Source organism: Bubalus bubalis, chromosome 2, assembly GCF_019923935.1.
Source record: "Bubalus bubalis isolate 160015118507 breed Murrah chromosome 2, NDDB_SH_1, whole genome shotgun sequence".
NCBI classification, from domain to species: Eukaryota; Metazoa; Chordata; class Mammalia; order Artiodactyla; family Bovidae; genus Bubalus; species Bubalus bubalis.
In genome coordinates, this window is record NC_059158.1 from 1,447,898 (window position 1) to 1,467,769 (window position 19,872).

At 54.0% G+C, this 19,872-nt stretch overlaps 1 protein-coding gene across 10 annotated transcripts in view; it reads right to left on the minus strand.

Moving 5' to 3' along the window:
- Window positions 1-17,413: 17,413 nt before the first annotated feature.
- MYLK4 (myosin light chain kinase family member 4) overlaps window positions 17,414-19,872 on the minus strand; it is a 66,965-nt gene continuing 64,506 nt past the window's right edge. For all 10 annotated transcript variants that reach the window (XM_025264749.3, XM_006047346.4, XM_025264753.3 and 7 more), the window contains one exon: window positions 17,414-18,019. The gene's annotated coding sequence lies outside the window, so the exon portion shown is untranslated. The remainder of the gene's footprint in view (window positions 18,020-19,872) is intronic.

Genomic DNA, 19,872 nt, shown 5'->3' on the forward strand with positions numbered 1-19,872 from the left:
AATGAGATATGTTTTCTTATTTCTTCTTATTTTGTATTTACGGAAATAAGGAGGAAGTGCCCCAAGTTTTGAGTCTAGACCCAATGTCCAATGCCAGCTCTACCACCAGCAGCCAAGGCCCCAAGTGACCCCGTGTCTCCAGGGGCCGCGTGTCCACATCTCAGCACCACCAGCAGCCGAGGCCCCAAATGACCCCGTGTCTCCAGGGGCCGCGTGTCCACATCTCAGCACAGAGACGGCAGTGTTTACCTCCTGGGAAGATCTGACGCTTCACGTGCATAACTTACAGCAACACAGCTAGACTAGGACTCGGAGAACAGTCAATGTTTAAAAAAATTCTAACACTCCCAACAACCAGGCTTCCCTGTGGTTCAGCTGATAAAGAATCCGCCTGCAATGCAGGAGACTCAGGTTCAATCTCTGGATTGGGAAGATCCCCTAGAGAAGGGAAACGCTACCCACTCCAGTATTCTTGCCTGGAGAATCCCATGGACAGGGGAGCCTGGCAGGCTACAACCCATGGGGTCACACAGAGTAGGACACAACTGAGTCACTTTCACTTCCAAAACAACCTGCTGGGGAAAGTCATTTTTCAAAGAAGGTACTTACTGGACACTGATCAGCCCCAGCAAAGTCGGAGAAGGCCGTGTTCCTTCTGCTTCTCCTCCACGGCCTCCACGTCACCAGGGGTCGGGGGAGGTGGGAAGACTTAGCTGTGGACCCCGGAAGGTGGTGTCGCATCTCCGTCCGGCTGTGGCTCTCTCGGCCACACTGACGAGCAGCCCAGAGCAGGCGTGTGAAGCCGCAGCGACGGTGCAGCCCCCGCCAGTGCGAGCCCACCCTAGCCCACCCGCCCCACGCCGAGTGGCCTGGCTCCAGCCTGTCTCCACTGGAACCCAGCACCCAGCTCCTCTCTGCGGGGCTCCTTAGACGCGGTGGGGCAGAGAGGCCCCTGCGCCTCACCACGGGCACCGTCCATGTTTGCTCTCTGCTTCCTCCTCCCCTGGCCCCGCACCTTCCGCTTGCGGCTGTCCGTCTCTTTCCAGAAGTTGTCAGGTCAGCTGGAGGCCAGTCCTCACCAGCTCTTCCGTCTTTCCCATCGTCAGGTTAGACGTCCCGTGAGGGCCAGGGATCCGCACTCTGCTCATCAATAACGTCCTCAGCAAATCCATCCACGTCCTCCCGGCTCCCCTCGCTCCTCCACTCAGTCAGGGCGGCCCGGGCTCCAGCCTCCCTGTCTTCCCACCTCCTCCTCCCGGGAGCTCAAGCTTTCCCTCCCTGTTCGAGTCCTACGCTCGCTGTTTCATCACTGCAAGGAACTTCTGTGACATCATCATTCTTCAGTCAGTCAGTCAGTTCAGTCGCTCAGTCCTGTCTGACTCTTTGCGACCCCATGAATCACAGCTCGCCAGGCCTCCCTGTCCATCACCAACTCCCGGAGTTCACTCAAACTCATGTCCATCGAGTCGGTGATGCCATCTAGCCATCTCATCCTCTGTTGTGCCCTTCTCCTCCTGCCCCCAATCCCTCCCAGCATCAGGGTCTTTTCCAATGAGTCAACTCTTCGTATGAGGTGGCCAAAGTACTGGAATTTCAGCTTTAGCATCAGTACTTCCAGTGAACATTCAGCATTGATTTCCTTTAGAATGGACTGGTTGGATCCCCTTGCAGTTCAAGGGACTCTCAAGAGTCTTCTCCAACACCACAGTTCAAAAGCATCAATTCTTCCGCCCTCAGCTTTCTTCACGGTCCAACTCTCGCATCCATACATGGGGCTTGCAATTTTGCAGCAGGGAGGTTTCCTGCCTACAGCCGAACAATGGTCTTGTTTTAAAAACTGTAACAAACTAAAGGGCTAAGGTGTTCAGCCTGCAGGGCTCGTGATGAAAGAAGCAAGTTTCCTGTGCACAGTTTATCTTCCCCCAATTAAATGTGCACGGGCCATGGCCTCGGGGACCACGCTCGGCCACTCTCCACGGCTTGTCGGACAGGCTCCCCAGGAGTGACCAGCAGGGTCTCCTCCTCTCTCCCGCGAACCGTGAGTGGCTACCAGCAGAGAATAGACCGCAGGAGACCCCCTGGGCCCGGGTCTTCACAGTAGCCCCGTTCCCACCTGGAGCCGGGGAGGAGGGCAGACAGGCCCCGAGCTCTGGACGCTCCTCCTCTCGGCCAGTGGGAAGGCCTGCGGGATGCAGGCGAACCCTTCCGAGGTTCTGTGCGGCCATGCCCGCCCGCGTCTCCGCTTTGTTCAGGAAGCAGTGCGGTGCCCCTAAGGGACCTAGGAGCCGAGGGGCCTTCGCTCTAGCTCCCAGACGTGTCTCGTTGGCCACGTAATCTCGACCATCGGGCCTTCAGGGTCGTCCTCTGTAAACCAGTGATGACAATGGCTGTTCCGCTAGACTGCTGGGAGAACTGCTTAGCATAACTTAGGGCACGCGGTCTGGTGGGGGGCGGGACTTAGAGCACGGGGTCTGATGGGCGGGGGCTCAGGGCACGCGGTCTGATGGGTGGGGACTGAGAGCACGTGGGTGCCCGCACCACTGGAGATAGACCTCCCCTCCCACCTGTGTCGTCGGACCACCAGCTCGCAGCCCACGGTTCCACTCGGCCTCCCACAGTCGTGGTGTTTTCGTCAAGCTTCTGTATTTTCGTTTGCATCCCATCAACGTGCTCCCCTCTGGCTCGCACAGTCATGACTTACCCCCTTTCCAACGTCCTAGAACTGGATTTATAAGTTTTCGTCTGCTGTTACAAAGGCTCCACCTGAAATGACCACCCTGTTCAGAGCACTGTCCCCAGAGGCAGAGTGCCTGGTGTCCCCAGCTCCCCGGCCCGCTCAGGGTCTCGACTGCACCAGTTCCCTAAACCATGAGGAGCGTGTTTGGCTCCCTGCAGACTGAACCAAGCGCCTGGAGCCAGCCCAACTCTGGATGGAACACAAAGGCTGAACCGGGCCCAGCAGGTCCCAGCTGCAGTGTTTCGATTGCTCACCACCGAAAGAAGTCTTGCCTCTGTCTTTTACGGGAACAGATTTGCGCGTGTGCCCACTGGAGGGGCTGCCTTCCGTGCTAGCTGGGACACGGGTGGCCCCGGGGCTGACCCCTCCCCTGCTGGCCGGGGCCTTGGCCGCTGGGCCCTTTGGGTCAGCAGATTTCTTTCCAGATGTCCACCTGCGCGCGTCCATCAGACCACCTTACGCCTTGCCGGGGTCGCTCCCCTTGCTGGGTAATGCTTCTGCGAGCCTTCTCCGAAGCAGCTGCGGCCAGGGAATCTGCGGGGGAATGGCGCTTTATAAATCAAAAAATAATAACGGAGCGCAGGCTGAGCACTGGAGGCCGCACATGCCTGGGCGACCTCGCCGGCCGGGCGCCGCGGGCGCTGGTGAATGACCACAGTGCCACCTGGTGGCCGAGCTGAGCTAGCGCCCCAGGGTGCATGCGAACCGGTGTTCCCACTAAAATCCCAGAGAAAACATAACCCAGCAATCCAGAGAGTTCCCCCGGAAGCCTTCAAGCTGGGAAGAAGCATAGGATAAAAATCTCATTTTTTAAGACTTTTAATTTATTTGTTTCTTTGGTCCCCATATAGCGAGCTGAATTTCTGCGTAGCCCTTTTTAGTGAGAAGTCACTGAAGAACAGACTTGTCCGGGTGCTTTATGATACTGCTTTCCATGAGCAGAATATTTAAGGCACTGCTATCTCTGTTAACAAGAGTGACCAAAAATGCTTACGAAACTCGAAAAGGAATGAAAGTTTGTGCTTCCTTTGTGTTACGTAAAAATGCCGGGTTTTAAGTTTAATTATTCAGACTGAGGACTTCCTATCTAAACTCAGAACTCAGGTTCTTTCTGAGCCAGAAACCTGGCTTCTGCCCCCATCCACACATCCGTGAGAAAGGCATGCGTGACCCTGGATGTGTAAGCCAAGCTTGAAGAAGTCTGCCTCTAACAGAGCGTTTCATTAAAGTTGCAGCCTCTCTCTGTAAGTGTCTCCAGTCTAGAGTGAGGAAAAAGCCGTGGCATATCTGGAAATCAGGGTGGGGTATGGCAGCTCAAGGAGGCGTGCTCCTTCTGGAATTTTCCACTCCCTCGACTGTTTCTTCATAACTGGAAGAGCCCTACCACTTCCCGCTCTACCGCATTGCTGTGTGAGAAAGATTCATACAATGGATTTTTATAAAGCTCTTTGAGCTTCTTTCAAGGGAACAGCCTCGTTAAAGTAACCAGTAAAGGAGAAAAAAAAAACCCGACTGACACTTAGGTATGATGGTTCCAAAGAGGACGTGCTCTAAACATTATGGATCAAATCTACCTTAAAAGAAATGGGTGTGAACTCCAGGGAGACGTGGAAGTGGCCTTGCGCGTGCATTCTATGCTGCTTACACGCCTGCTGAATAGAAACGTTGGTGTGAACCAAGTGATATTTTCCAACAGAGCCAGAAATGTCACGGTCAGGAAAAGTAAAACCCAAACAAACCGGAGAAATAGGCAAAGGCCCGAACGGCGGGAACCGAGTGCTCGCCCCTCCTCGAATCTGGGAGAAACTGAGCAGAGCCCCGTGTACAGAGGACGAGCAGCTGCCGTGGGCGCAGGGAGGCGTGAGCGCGTTCGGGGGTGGAAACCAGCTTCTCCACCTTGAGACCGCCTCGTCCCCGCGGTGGAGAGCTGCTTTCTTCTTCTGTTACCCTGGTGGCTCAGATGGTAACGGGTCTGCCTGCCGATGCAGGAGACCCGGGTTCAATCTCTGGGTCAGGAAGATGCCCTGGAGGAGGGCATGGCAACCCACTCAGTGTTCTCACCTGGAGAATCCCACGGACGGAAGGCTATAGTCCATGCGGTCACAGAGGCAGACACTGAGCGACTCACACAACAACGGGAAACTTACCACCCTAAGCACTTAACGCGCTCAGGGCAGTGGTGCTGAGACCAGGCACACAGTAGTGCAGGATTTCCACCGTCTCCAGAGCTCTTCCTGCAAAACCGAGACTCTGTCGCCATTAAGCATTCGCTCCACTTCTCCCCTAGCCCCTGGAAGCCGCGTTCTGTCTCTACGCATCTGCTCTAGGGACCGCGTACAAGTGGCACCATGCAGAGCTGCTCCTGTGGCTGCTTATCTCTTTCTTCTGTGGCTGATCTCCTGAGGCTGTCCTCAGCGTTCCTCCACGCTGCAGCAGGCGTCGGAACCGCCTTCCTTTCTGAGACTGGACCGTAACCCACTGTGTGGATGGACCACGTCTTCTTTACCCATCGTCCACCGACAGGTGGGGTGCTCCCACCTTTCAGCTGCTGTGGGTGCTGCTGCTGTGAATGGGGCACCTTTTTTGAGTCCTTGCTTTTCATTCTCTCGGCGTACATGCAGAATGAAATTGCTGGTCATGGAGTAACTCCACGTCTAAGGTTTCAGGAACAGCTGTGCTGTTTCCCTAACAGCTGCCTGTGCCGCATCCCCACCAACAGGGCACCGGGGCCAGCAGGGCACCGGGGCTCCGCTTTCCTGCCAGCGTCGCTTCTCTGTTTCTTTGACGGAGGCTCTGACAGGTTTGAGCTGACACAGTGCCTTCCTCTGATCAGTGAGACCCTCACTCGCCCTGCCTGGGGGCTTTGTGCAAGGTGATCTTCTCGCGGCATCTCGGAGGAGGACGTGCTGTACTGGACGTGGCAGTCAGGTTTCCTCTGCATGGCCTTGTGACAGGCCTGTTGCTTCTGCTCCCCCCGCCCCCCCTCCAAAGGGCCTTGGGAGCTGGAGCAGGGGGGACATCCCCCAGGACTTGGGGACCCTGGGGGCCATGTGACTCATGCCCGGGTGGCATCCAGAGGTCAGCAGCAGCCAGGCTGGACCTTCTGCGGCCTTGCAAAGCCCCCTCACCCCACACACATCAGCCTTGAAGGCCAGTGGCCGCCAGGCTGGGGGAACTGTGCAGATTATAAAGGAACGAGACCGAGACACAGATGACCCAGGGGAAGGCAGTGTGGCTCCACCGGGCCTGGGAGTGAGCGCCATGGACGGTCGCCCCAGTGGAATCGGTTTGTGGCCGGCAGGATCTGCTCACGCACAGCTGGTGTGTGAGGTGGTCACTGTGAGACAGTTGTTCTCAACCGGCCATTGTTCTCACTGGCCTTTTATTTACCCTTGAAATGATTTTATTGTAGGGAGCCGGGAATTATAACCCAGACTTGCTGTGGTTGGAAGACATGCACAGCTTCCCAGGAAAGCTTAATTGGTCTGCCTGTCTCAGTGTTTGAGTGTTTAAGACAAGATAAAAATAATCTGGAGGGAACATCTCTATTTTCACATCTCAGCACTCATCTCAGTCCCTCAGTCTCCTACTGAAAAGTCTAATGCTCTCCGCAAAGAGTCACAAAGATGAACAACCCTCAGTTATGGGCCCATTTTAAAGGGTGGTAAGTGGGGGCACTGGGGAACCAAGGACCCCACAGTAGTGGGGACTGTCCTCGTAGGGAAGGAATGGAATTGCAAAGGTGGGCAGAGTTTCCCCAGCTAAAAACCGTAAGGGTAGACTCAGTGGGACACACCCGGGGGATAAGCTGAGTCCTGTTTCCCAGTGAAAAACCCACGTCTTCATCTTTCCTACCGTGAGAATATTTCCTCGGGTTTCACAGTCCAGCAGCTTCTGCTTGGACCCTGTTCCTTCTGCAATGAGTGGTCCCCGACCTTGATACGCGTGAGGAGCACTGGGGAGGGCTTGAAAACCTAAGGCAGATGCCCGTCGGGTGGGAGACCACCGCGGAGGGAAGGCGCACAGCCACAGGAACAGGCTGCGAGGAAACCGAGTCACTCGACCTCCTCCTCCCCTCGTCACGTGGGCGCACGTGAGAGTGAGCAGGAGTGACCTGGGCAGGCGGTGATCCTGCTGGCGTGTGGATTCACCTTGGTGTCTGTTTTCATCTGAGGGATCTTGAAAGCAGATCCTGAGACGTGAGCCTGGACACGGTTCATTTACGGGGAAAGTCATCCCACGAAGGAGTGAGGGGAGGGGTGTGGGAGAGCCAGAGACAGAGGAGCCCGTGGAGCCCTTGTGCTGGGAACCGACTGTGGGCGCGGGGTGGGGAGTGTGCCCCTGCTCCTCTCTGGTCTGAGGCGGGCGTCTCTCTCTGGTCCGGCTCCCCTGGGTTGAGGGTCCCTGGGGTTTTGCTCCACGGCTGTGCCCACCTGGACGAGGTCACTTCCTGTGGCTCAGGAAGGGGTCCTGCATGTTGAAAGCCAGGGGAGGGCTGGCGCCCTTGCAGCCACCGTGAACCCAGGTGGCTTGAGGGTGAGGCTTCAGCTGCAGGTAGAGTCCAAGCGTGGACAGCAGCGGGGAAAGTCTTTCTGGCCAAAGAGAACACAGATCCATCACCCCCTGAGATGCCACAAGGGCAGGGATCACCGGGGGCACTTGGGGTGCCCGTCCGTGCTGCTCCAAGGCAGGAGGGTGAACTCTAGGGCTTCCCACATTGTCATTAGCCCTCTGGTCCCAGGTCCCTGTCACGGCGAGGGTCTCCCTGAGGCAGGAAGAATCAGAGCTGTGAGGCTGTTACCTTGCACTTCTCATCCCTAGACTTAAGCCGAATTGTTGCACAGACATGAGAGAAGGTTTAACGGTGTCCAGTTCCTCCAGGCAGGCCAGGGGCGCACTTCCTGCCCTGGGCCACAAAGGCCCCATGCCTAATGGAACCCAAGGTTTACAGGGAGAAGCCGACACCCCAGCCTCTTTCCGGGGGCTGGTGCACCGGACGTGCACGAGTGTAACAGGAGCTCTGGGCGGCCAGACGCCTGCCGAAGGCCTGTGCGTCACCTGGGCTTTTTGAACTCCTCTCTGGAGACGGGGGACGACCAGCTGGTTTCTGCCATGTTTGAAACCTCAGCTGGATGCTCACGGCCTGCTTTGCAGAGGCCCCTCCAGCCCAGAGTGCTGGAGAGGCATCTCTGAGTCTCCACGGAGCTCACGTCCTGGAACAAAACCCTTGTCCTCCCGACAGAGAAGAACCGAAGCCCCGAGCAGCGCAGAGGGGCCCAGAGGTGAGGGGACGGAGCACAGATAAGCCCTGAGCCACGGCCAGCTTTAATAACAGCAGTGCTCCTCTGCACCGGGACTCCCAGGGCCTGCTGAGCACTCTGGGTGACGGCGAGGCCGGCCTCGCCCAGAGCAGATTCAACACTTAATAAAAAACAAAAACCTGCGCTGATTTCAGCCGCTGCAGGGTGGCCAATGGACATGGACAAAGCTTCAGACCAGCAGGTGGAGTGAAGATGTAACGCCCTGCTTCCTCGTCGATGAACAGATGGATCCTCAAACAGATGACGGGTCAGAGCTTCTAACTCGTGCAGCCCGGAAACACGTTTCCCGGGAATGATGACCTGGTGAGCACTCACCTGGCCGCGCAGAAGGTGGGGGCATCCGGTGACCCCCCCACCAGACACATCCTCGTCTTCCTCTTCAGGGCAGATGCTACAAGGGAGCGCTCAGGGAGCTCTACCTATGAGCACCCACGTGTGTCTGTGTGCATTTAAACAATTTTCCACCCTTAACCCAACCGTGCGCCGATGTTTGATGTATGAATTCATGATCATTTAACTTAACCTTTGTTAAAGGTTTGCTTGAGGGTGAAATCGTGTGTGTGTGTGTGTGTGTGTGTGTGTTCGCAAACAATAGGACACAGTACAGTGAACGCAGGCATAAAGAGAGCTTCTCTTTGCCTGTTGGTGCCCGTGGATGCGGGCTGACCGTGTGACCATAGCCACCGCTGGGCCATCTCATGAGCTGAGGCAGCTTCTCCCAGGAAGCCCTCGGGAGAAGACACGTTTCTCACAAGGGGGGGGAATCGCAGTTTCTCGGATTTGTAGCTCTCACCCGGCTTCTCCCCTGCCCCGTGACTGGGGGCCACCTCACCAGGCCAGTGCTCGTCAGGGATCACCTGCCCATCTGTGCACAGGCTGTGGACGCAGTCAAGAGGGAGAGGGTTGCTTTGTGATTTGGGATCAAAAAGACCTTAGGATAAACCCATGTGCACGCTCACAGAGAGTGACCTTCAACCTCACTGTGGAGGACGAAGCTTCCTGGTGTGAAAAATGGCATTATCGTAGGACCAACACCTCACACAGGTTACCGTGGAGATGAAGTTAGAGAGTGAGGGCAAATCTTATACCCAGGATCCTGTACAAAACATCTGCTTAGTTAACGGTGATAAGCATGCACGTGGTACGCCAGAGGGCTGACTTTTCAGGCACGTAAACACCAATGCTTATGTTGACTGAGAAAAAAAAAGCACAGTGTGAGAGTTAAGTTTCATCTGGGGCAAAATGCAGACTGTAGCCGGGGGGCAGCGTGTCAGATGGCTCTGAGAAGCGGCTCTACACAGGCAGGGGGAGGCCCGCGTACACGCAGTTGTGCTGATGCCAGTTCACGCAATCAAACACACGTTTTTGCAGACAGTTTCTGCCAGGCTTGTGAATGTCACTGCTGGTCCCGAGGAGCAGACGTCACCACGGAAGATTTTAGTGCTTTTCTAGACACGAAGAGACGCAAGAATTGAGCTCATAAAATCTTCTCCTGGAAATCTCTAACTATCTAAAGACGTGTTCTGGCAGTTTTTCCCAGAGCACAGAGCGCCTCATTCCTCATCTCCACCCTGAACTCATTTCAGAGGGTGTTGAAGGTCAGTGGTCATGGCAGTTTGTGAATTAATCCTTGTAGAGGCAGATGGCAAGTGCCAGCCTTTTGCTGAAGCGTGTTAGAACCTCACTTTTAACGGCACAGGACACTGCTCTTCCACGGGCTGCCTGCAGGGAGTGCAGGCATGAAGGGGTTCCTAGTTTTGTCCACAAGGACACGTGTTGAGAGGGCCCCACAGGCAGCGCTCTCAGGAGACAGCTGGGTACTCCGCCTATGATCCCACCTGGATGGCCTCCCACTTGTATCTCAGGCTTCCTCGGGCTGACAGCGAAATCATTCACACTGAGTGCCCGCATTACAAAAGAAGAAATACTTCAAATATACAGCCTATGTTTCCTCCTCAAAAAAATTTTTAAAAAGACCAAACTGAACTCAAAGTAAAGAAAAGAAAGGGAATATAAACGATAAGAATAGAAAGCAATTAAACAGAAAAGAGAATTAATGGAGAAGACCGATGGGGGGAAAGGGTTCGTTATTTGAGATGATCAATAAAATTGATAAACTTCAAACCAGATTGATCAGCAAAAGACGGTCATGCAGAGACCCGCTCACGAATGTTCACAGCAACTTTATTTGTAAAAGCTAAAATTTGGACGTAACCCGAATGATCAACAGGTGAACATACAGAAAGGCTATTTTTAGCGTCAGAAAGTCCATAACGGTTTGTACTTTTCTGAAGTGTGAAGGGTTAGGTGCTCAGTCGAGTCTGACTCTTTGCGACCCCATGGACTGCAGTGCCCCAGGCTCCTCTGTCCATGGGGTTTCCCAGGCAAGAATACTGGAGTGGGTTGCCATTTCCTTCTCCAGGGGATCTTCCTCACCCAGAATTGAACCCAGGTCTCCTGCTCCACAGGCGGATCTTTACCAGCTGAACCACCAGGGAAGCCCCACATGCCCACCTAAGTCTAATTTTTGTTGCTAGCTGCCTCTTTAATGTTACCACATAGTAACTACCAATAACAAATAAAACGGCTGTTACGCTTGTTGTTGTTCTTTAGTCACTAAGTCGTGTCTGACTCTTTTGTAATTTCATGGGCTGTAGCCTGCCAGGCTTCTCTATCTGCAGGATTGCCCAGGCAAGAATACTAGAGTGGGTTACCATTTTCTTCTCCAGGGAATTTTTCCGATCCAGGGATCAAATCCACGCCTCCTTAAATGGCACACGAGTCTCTACCACCAGGCCACCAGGGAAGCCCGACTTTTAAGTTGCTGTGCAATAAAACTCCCATATGAAGGCTAAACAGTAAACGCTGTTTATTGCTTACTGTGAGAAAATGGAACCCTTACTTTGCCGATATGGACAAGGCCTCCTCTTCTATTTTAAAGAGTATTATTCTGAAATTTCAAGTCCCAGTAGATTGTCACAACAGGAACCATCTTTACCCGATTTGCGGTGGCTCAGCAGTTAAAAAAAAAACAAAAACAAAACTGTCTTCCAACGCAGGAGACTTGAGTTCAGCCCCTGGGTCAGGAAGATCCCCTGGAGAAGAAAATGGCAACCCACTCCCGTATTCTTGCCTGGAGAATCCCATGGACAGAGGAGCCCGGTGGCAACAGTCTCTGAGATCAAAAAAGAGTCAGACACAACTTAATGGCTAAACGATAACAACAAAGTAATATCCTGTGTGTTGAAATACCTTAACCAAACATGTTTTAAGAAACAGGTGGATGTCAGACAAATTTCTAAGGTAGCACAGCTGGGACTGAATAGCTCCTGGGTGAGGCAGAAGCAACGTGAAAACTGCTGCAGGAAAACCGATCAAAACCACAGCGTCTGACACTCGAGAAGTCAGCAGAAGGCGGTCTTGACAGAGTAGCAAAACTCCTGTTCCCCTTGGAAAGCTGTGAGCTCACAAGAAAAGCCACTAAGTGAATTGTGCAATGATAAGATTTGAGACAAATAGGAAATTTTTCAGTGAAAGCAGTTTCTAAAAACAATTCTAAAAGCATTTATAAAGGCTGACTGTACATTATCTTTTGAAAAAAACCCTAGGAAAACTTCATAATGTTTTAGAGTTCAATTTTATTAAACATATGGGCAAGTCTGAAATTATTCAGAATATTAAAATTGACTTGAGAATAATTAAAATTCAGAAAAACCTCAGGTGTGTGTCCAAGTTCTGGACAACATTAATATAATATAAAAAGTTCCTGGGAAATTTACAGTGAACAGGTGTGTGATGTCATCGAGGGGGAAGAAGTTCAGACATTAATTAGCAGGAATTATGAATATCCTCGTTGGGTTGTTTTCTTTCAAGTTGACATATTTTTGAGCATATGCACAGGGGAAATAATTTTAAAATCATGAGGACACATGGCAAAGAAAATCTTGCTTATTCATAATATTCCATACTTTTGCCATCAATCACTTAACAGCCGAGTGAGCTTTGAGGGTGCCGAGCTCTGCAGGTGAGGCCCCGTGCACAGGTAAGCATCTTTGTTGAGAAACGATTTGTCCCCGGCGACATCCGGGGACACAGGCAAGCTCTCGGGGATGCCCGTGCTGGGAGCAAGAGCAGAGAGTTACCGAAGTGGGGCTTCCAACCCTCTCAACCCCTGATGGGTCTGGATCCAAGGTGGGGTGGGGTCGCCTGTTAGAGGGGACTGGGGAGGCGACCATGTGTCTCTCCTGGGACGCAGGTGAGGGAGACCGCCCCATCCCCTCCCCCCAGGAGGACAGGGAGCAGCCAGAGCCCCCGGCCCCAGCGGGGGGACCCTCCTGGGAAAGGGTGGAACTGGACCCTGGACCTGCTTGTTGCCCATATTGGAGGCAGAAGGAACACTGCGTCTCTCCTTGAAACACTTCTGACGGCAAGTGTGTAGGGCTTCTGCACACAACCGTCGTGACACTCGCCTGGAGTCAGCGCAGACCCCGGTTCCGGGCTCAGTCCCTCAGACCCCCCACCCCTAGACAGGCTTCTGTCCAACTCGACTACAGATCACGGCTTCCCAAGACGCCTCCCTGAGCTTCCATCATCTGAGTTAATGCTTGGTTCACAGAACCCAGGGACTCCCTTCACCTCCTACTCCCGGGGTGCTACAAAGGACATAGTGAAGGACACGGACAAGCGGCCAGAAGGGCGAGGCCTGGGCGGGTCCTGAGAGCAGGAGGCTCTGACCCCATGGAGTTGGGGTGCGCCCCCTCCAGCATGTTCATTAACTCAGAACCTCTCCAGGTCCCTACGTTCAGGGTTTTTAATAAAGGTTTCAGTACCCAAGGGTGACGGCCACTGGCGCTAGCTCCGGCCCAGCTCCTTCTCCTCCCTGGGGGCAGGGGTGGCAGGGGGGGTGGTGGCAGGGGCCAGGTGAGTGCGCCAGCCCCCACCCCGCCATCCTGTGGTTGGGTCCTTGGACCACCAGCCTCATCCGCCCAGAATCACCTGAGGGCAACAGCTCAGCTGTGGACGCTCAGGAAATCCCGGGGCTTCTAGGAGCGCCCAGGCCAGGACCTGGGACCCGGGTCAGACACAGAGCTGTGGTTGGTGTCACGACATCACAGAGGCCCAGGAGGGCTTCTCCTCCGGGAAAGAGGTCAGAGGGCCTGGCGGGATGCCGGGTGGGGAAGCCTGAGTCTCGAGTGAGTAGCAGGGTGTCTCTGTGAACACAGGGTCCATTGCTCCCAGCAGAGACCCCAGGCATCCCAGCAGGACCATGCCAGCCAGTATGGGTGGGCAGCCACCCCTGGGGGGCTAGACTAGCGATGCTGGCCTGGCCCCACGTCACCCTCAGACAACGGCTAGGCTGGCAGCCCTCACAGCAGCGCTCCAGCCGGGAAGGCGACTGGTGGCCCCGGGCTGGGCAGCCGTTTCTTCCTGAGTCCCTCAGCGATAGGTCCTCTGGGGCAGACGCACACCCCTCTGGGTCTAAGGAATCGCCCCAGAGCTGCAGGAAAGGTGAGCTGCTAGCGGCCTTCATGATTTCTCACACGCGGTGCTGGCACCAGGCGCTCTGTATGTACCTCAGTCTGTATCTTTGTGCTAAAATTAGGGGAAAAAACCCTGCAGCTTGTGTTGGTCCCTTGCATCCGAGTTGGGGGAGTAGATCTCCCCGGGGCTCCTGTGGATGGTCTCGGGCCCCTGTGAGTGTAGCCTGGGTTCTTGCTATCAGCAGATGTCACACGCCATCCTCGTCCAAAGGAGAGCGTTTGCATCGCGTTTGCCACATCCACAGATTAGCTCATTAACCAAAGGATAAACAAGGTCCGAGTTTATTCTTCAATACGACACATATATATGACTGTTACACATCTTTATAAGGAAAAGGAGTACAGATGAATGAAACTACGCCAGAAATAGAAAATACACACGATAAATGTAGTCACGGCTTCAGGGCTCCGTGTTTATTTCTTGTCTGCGTGGAAAAACTTCGTCCAGAGGGCTCACCAGCACCTATCCATCGGGATAACTACAGAGCGTTCAGGGCTCCACACAGGCACACACGACACAAGACTCTTCCGCCCCTTCGAGTGGGCAGCAGTGGAGTGAGAAGCCTTCACGCACGGTGAGACCACCCACAGAAAGACCGCCAGGGATGACGCGCCTGCCTGAATGGGAGCTGGGAGGAGACACACACCGACCCTCTGAGGTGAGAAGCTGTGAGCTTCACACAAGGCCGAGAAGTCGTTCTGGTTCAGAAGTCCCGCCCACCAAGTGCAGCATCTCAGGCCTTTAGGACAGAAAGCAACTCGCATTTTGCAAACATAATTTTCATCTCAGAGAGGCTCTAGGGGAACATGGTGATAGATAAGAAGCCAGACTTTGATTCCAATGTAAGAAAAAGAGAAAGAGTAGAATATTTTAAAAGATGGAGCAAAAGCAGAGGAGGGCACCGTGGCCAGTTTGAGAAGGGCGTGGGCACAGAGGAACGGCCTGAACCCTGGATGGAGTCTCCAGGGGAGAGAGCTGAGCTCGACCCCGCCTGCCCCTAGTTACGAGCTCACAGACCAGTTTCCAAAGGAGGCCCCTCAACTGGCCTGGAGTCCAGACCCAACAGGCTCAAGTCTAATATTGGCCCTCCCACAACCCAGAGGCTGGAGTCGGGGTCGTGGGAACAGAAGGACAAAAAAGGAATAAAAGGAGAGTCTTGCTCGTTTCCCTCGTATAAAAATCCATATTTGGTTCTAAAACAAGGACAAAATGCTGCTGTACTAATTTCCATAAAGATGGTGAGAACGTTGGTTCTCACAGACCTGAGACTACATCATATCAGAGTCTGCCTCGCATGACAAATCAGGCCTATTTACATCTTTGAGGAAAGAAAGCAAAAAAAATGTCAAGTCAGACAGAAAGCAACTCCAGGCAACTCTACAGTGCCCAAAGACACAAGTCAGCCAACCTCAACCCGGAAGTGGTTTCCATGGTTAATCCAGGTGGGAGTCCGTGCCTGCGGGGTTTATGTCGTGAACAACGTGGCCCTTTTCTCCCTGGTTTCTAAGCAGCAGCAGACTCTGGGTCCCTGTCGGTTTCCTTCTCCCCAGGCCGGGGGACATGCCCCACCCCCCTGTCACTTGATTTCCTCCATTTGCTGGAGGGATGGCCTAAAGGAGTGAGCAAGGCCACCACGTCCACGGAGAGGAGGCGGAAGCCCAGCACAGCCTCTCGGCCCTGGTGACTTCTGGAGAAAAGGGGTCACGAGGACCCCGGTCCGGCCAGACTCCGCTTCTGGGTCCACATGCTCCTGTGGTTTGATTCCTATGATGTGCAAACCCCGTTTCCCGTAAGAATCATCGCGTCCCGCAGCGACACGAGGGTGTGCACGGAGGGGACCACTGAGCAGGAGACGGGAACCCCCCATCTCGTGTAACTGGAGGGCAATCATTGGCTCTTCAGCACACTGTCCTTAGCGCCCTCAGAAAGCCCCCGGACCCCACCCTGGCACTCCCCAGCCAAGCGTGCAAATCTAACTATGCAGCCTAAGGAGAGCCGCTTTCAAAGCAGAGTCTCCTTTCTAAACCCTAAAGCCCACGCCCGCTGACTGCAGGGTCGTCAGTGGGTGAATCTGGCAAGCAAGCACTCGTTCACTTGGCCCGAGCTGGGTCCTCCGCATACAGTGGGGCCGGGTAAGGCGACCAGGACTGAGGAGACCCCAAGCCCAGCGGAAGGTCCTCCACATGGGCCGGGGGGAGCCCATACCCAGGCCAGAACACGCCCTCCACGAGGGGCTTCCGATGAGACCCCTGTGTCCCGTTCAGCAGTTGAGCGGATGCAGCTCTCTGTGGGCTGAGCATGAAACCTGGACCACCTCGTGTTTTTCCAGACCCGACGATCACCAGCAGCTAAAGACAGAGTGGTGACGTAACACGTCAGTCACAGGGCCTTGTGTGCACATGTGTGTTTTAAGGAAACTAAATTAAACACAAAGCAGAATCACAGAACAGGAAGAGGAGAAGCCAGCCTTGGATGAGTGCGCAGGCCCAAAGGAGAAAGAGACGCTTCGTACTGCACGACCGGTGAGCTGGCGAGAGGCCTGAACTAATTACACGTGTCTTCTGCCTCCGCCTCCCCCGCCCCCGAAACACGTGGGCGGGTGAGGAGGACTCTCCGGTGGGATCAGAGAGGACGCTGAACTGTCAGCGCCTGTCAGAAGCCCCTCACCCAGGGGCCCCCGGAGCTGTTCTCGGTTGGTTTCATCGAGACAACTGGAGCCTAGAGCGACTTAAGCTAAAAATAAAGACATTATTATAGCTGATCTCAACACAACAGGTATTCGGAAGTGGAAAATGTGAGAGAGGCTTAAGAAGTAAGTGATGGGCGTGGCATCCACCATCTCAGCTTCCTGGAGAAACAACCCCTGTTTCTGCAGCAGGGCTCGGGTCCCCTGTTACATGTGAAGAAACGGCACTAGAGCTCGGGAATGGAAGAGCTTCCAGCTGGAAATCAGGGTCACGTCCGAATGGGGGTGTCTTGTGCAGGGCTGAGCCAAAGGGCCGCCACGTGGCGTGGCCACTGGTCCTCTTTACCCAGGTCGCTCGACAGGAAGCCCAGCACTGTCCTCTGAAGGACTCACCAGAGTCCTTCTCATTCCAGCTACGTTGAGGGAAGCTCTCGGGACAGTTAACGTTACTCTCAAGGCCACGAATGGACAGACTAACCATGCACTGCCTCTCAAAGCCTGTGTTTCATGTGGATGACGGTTCCCTCGGAAGAGAGCAAGGTGCACGGTGACAACCCATGTCCCTCAGCTGAAAGTAGACCAGCTGCTTGGAAGACTGCTGCTCTTGGAGGAGATGGCAAAACAAATGGAAGATAGGCTTTCTGATGCCTGTTGCTCAGAATTCAAAGAAAGCGTATATTCCAGAAAGCAAATTACTCATCAGTTGGATTCACCGGATTTCAGTCAAATCAAAATAATAAAGTCCGAGAAACAAAGCGGTCAAGGGTTCACCGGACTTAGAACTTTTTCTGGCAACATACTCACCCCTTTGAAAGGAAATTCTCTCTCTAAATGTATCCAACTTTTTTTTAACATATATCCACATTCTTTCTCATATTCTTTTCCATTATAATGAGCTGACTCATTGGAAAAGACCCTGTTGCTGGGAAAGACTGAGGGCAAGAAGAGAAGGGAGCAAAGCGACAGAGGATGAGATGGTTGGGTGGCATCATCAACTCGATGGAAGTGAGTCTGAGCAAACTGGGAGATACTGAAGGACAGGGAGGCCTGGCGTGCTGCAGTCCACGGGGTCGCAAAGAGTCGGACACGACTGAGCGACCGAACAGCGATACGTTCTTTTTCATACTCTTTTCCATTATAGCCTGAAATGGCAACCCACTCCAGTATTCTTACCTGGAGAATCTTATGGACAGGGGAGCCTAGTGGGCTACAGTCCGTGGGGTCACAAAGAGTCAGACAGGACTGAGCGACCGAGCGTGAACACACACAGTGGTCTATCCTGAGATGCTGAGTACAGTCCCCTGGGCTGTGCGGTGGCACCTTGTTGTTTATCCTATAGATAATAGTTTGCTGTTGCTTCCAACACATTTTAAACCCTCAGCTCAGTCTCCAGTATGACCACTCTAGTGATCTGAGACATAGCAGAGACGAGGCCTGCTGGGCCTCAGCAACAAAGACAGAAAGCTTTAAGTTCAGGATGGCAGGGAACCATCTTCTTGGGTGCTCCCGGCCACAGGGTGTGGCAGGGGGTGGGGTGGGTACAGGCTTGCCTGCCTCCAGGGCTTCAACTCTCAGCACCCCCCGCCCCCAAGCCTGGCAGAGGTGCTCAGAGTTCAGAGTGGCACCCTCCCCTCCCCACCGCCCAGAGCCACCAGTCTCCGTAGGAGTCAAGGCATCAGAATTGCTGATTTTTCCAAAAATCTTCTCAAGGCAGCAGCAACCGCAGCAGTTTTCCTGCAAAGCAAACAAAATATGACTCTTGTTAATTCAGCAAGGCTTTTAAAATTGTAATTAGTTGGTTGCGCCCCTTAGGAAAACCACAGATGACTTTTTATAATGTATGTGTGTCTGTGAGAAAAAAAAGGAACTCCTTGAAGGATCCACTGCTTACCAGAGCTGGGTGGGGTGTGTGTGTGTGTGTGTGCGCTTAGTTTATGCAAGATATTTTGGTACCATGCGCAGGATCGAAGGACAAGGCCTCTTTGTTTCACCTGAAGCGCAGCCAGCTCCCAGCCGCTGCCACCCTGCGTCCCGCCAGCTCCGTCGGCATCAAAGCGCGGCCGGGGACGCGCGTGGGACACTCTGCATGTCTCAGCCACGTATGACCCACGTCCTCCCTGTAGACCCGAGGGCTTGGCCCCGGCGCGCGTCTCCGGGCTGGCCACGGAGCAGCAGGAAGGAGAAACGAAACGCCACCTGGTTTGTTTTTAGAGCACTTCCTCAGCCCATCAAAAAACCTCTGACAAATTGCAGGAGATTTCTGTCCTCAATTTGCGTTGCGGGTTATGCCTTATTCATAAGGCTCTTTTTCCACAGGAATCATCTCCAACCACCAGATTTTAAAAATCAATATTATCTCAAAATTGGTTTTACTCATGTTGTGTCTTGCCAAAGCTCCCAGCTCCTCCTGGCAGGAGAGATTGTGAAGCATGGTCTACTGCTTTTAGCACAGCATCCTTCTCAAGGAAGGCTGCCCCCAGCATTAATTTCTTGACCTTACATTTTAGTTTGAGAAAGAAAAAAAAAAGTGAGAAAGCAAACCAGGAAGCACCTGCATCGCATGGACATGCGGTGGGACCGAGGTGGGTTTCTGTGGCCCCTGGAGGAGTGGGGGGGACCCAGGAGGGGAAGCTGGCCAGCCCGAGTGGCCATCTCGGAGTGGACCAGGCCAGGTTTGGAGTGGTCTCGCTGAGCATCTGCAACAAAGATGCTGCGTTGCCAGGGCGACTGGCTCAAAGCGCTTTGTCATTTGGGAAGGTCATGTACACACTTTAAAATAGATAACCAACAGAGACCTATGGCCCAGCACAGGGAGCTCTGCTCAGTGTCATGTGTCAGCCTGGATGGGAGGGGAGTCCGGGGAGAATGGAGGCATGCACACCGACACGTATGGCTGAGTCCCTTGACCACTCACCTGAAGCTACTATGACGTTTTTAACTGGCTATACTCCAATACAAAACAAAAAGCTTGAAGTTTGGGGGGAAAAACCCATAATCCTTTGTCCTTGTCCTTCTGGCCGCCACCACCTTTCGTCACCTTGGGTTCAAGAGCAAACCTCCTTGAACCGTCACCCACTGCCTTTTCGCCTCATCCTTCCCACCAGCCCCTGGCGCCGGGCCTCCTGCCTGGGCACCTCCTGGCACCCAGTGACCTCGCTCCCACCAGCCCCCAGAGCCCGCCCAGGGCTTATGGTGGGAAGGTGGTTTGCGGCAAACCCTCAGGGTTTGTGGTCGCTGGGAACGGAGCTGCCTCTGGGCGGGGCTGGGAGAGAGAAGGACCGCCGGGGCACGCTGCCCACAGACCTCAGGCTCACAGCTCCCAGCAAAGCCGGGATGCCCACTTTAGGGGGCGCAAATGGCCCTCCTTCTCCACCGTGGCACCTGATGTGAGGCTACCCCCTGCTGTTCCCAAAGCCAACTCCCTGCTAGTCTGTACAAACAAGAATGGTCTTTGTATGTAGAAAGCAAAAGCTTTCCCGTTGACGTCACATCAATCTCCAAACAAGCGAAAGGGTCCCCAGTAAGGGAACCTCGTGCCAAAGCCAGGGTGTTCGCCGACGCTGGTTCTTGACTTGTATGATGATTTG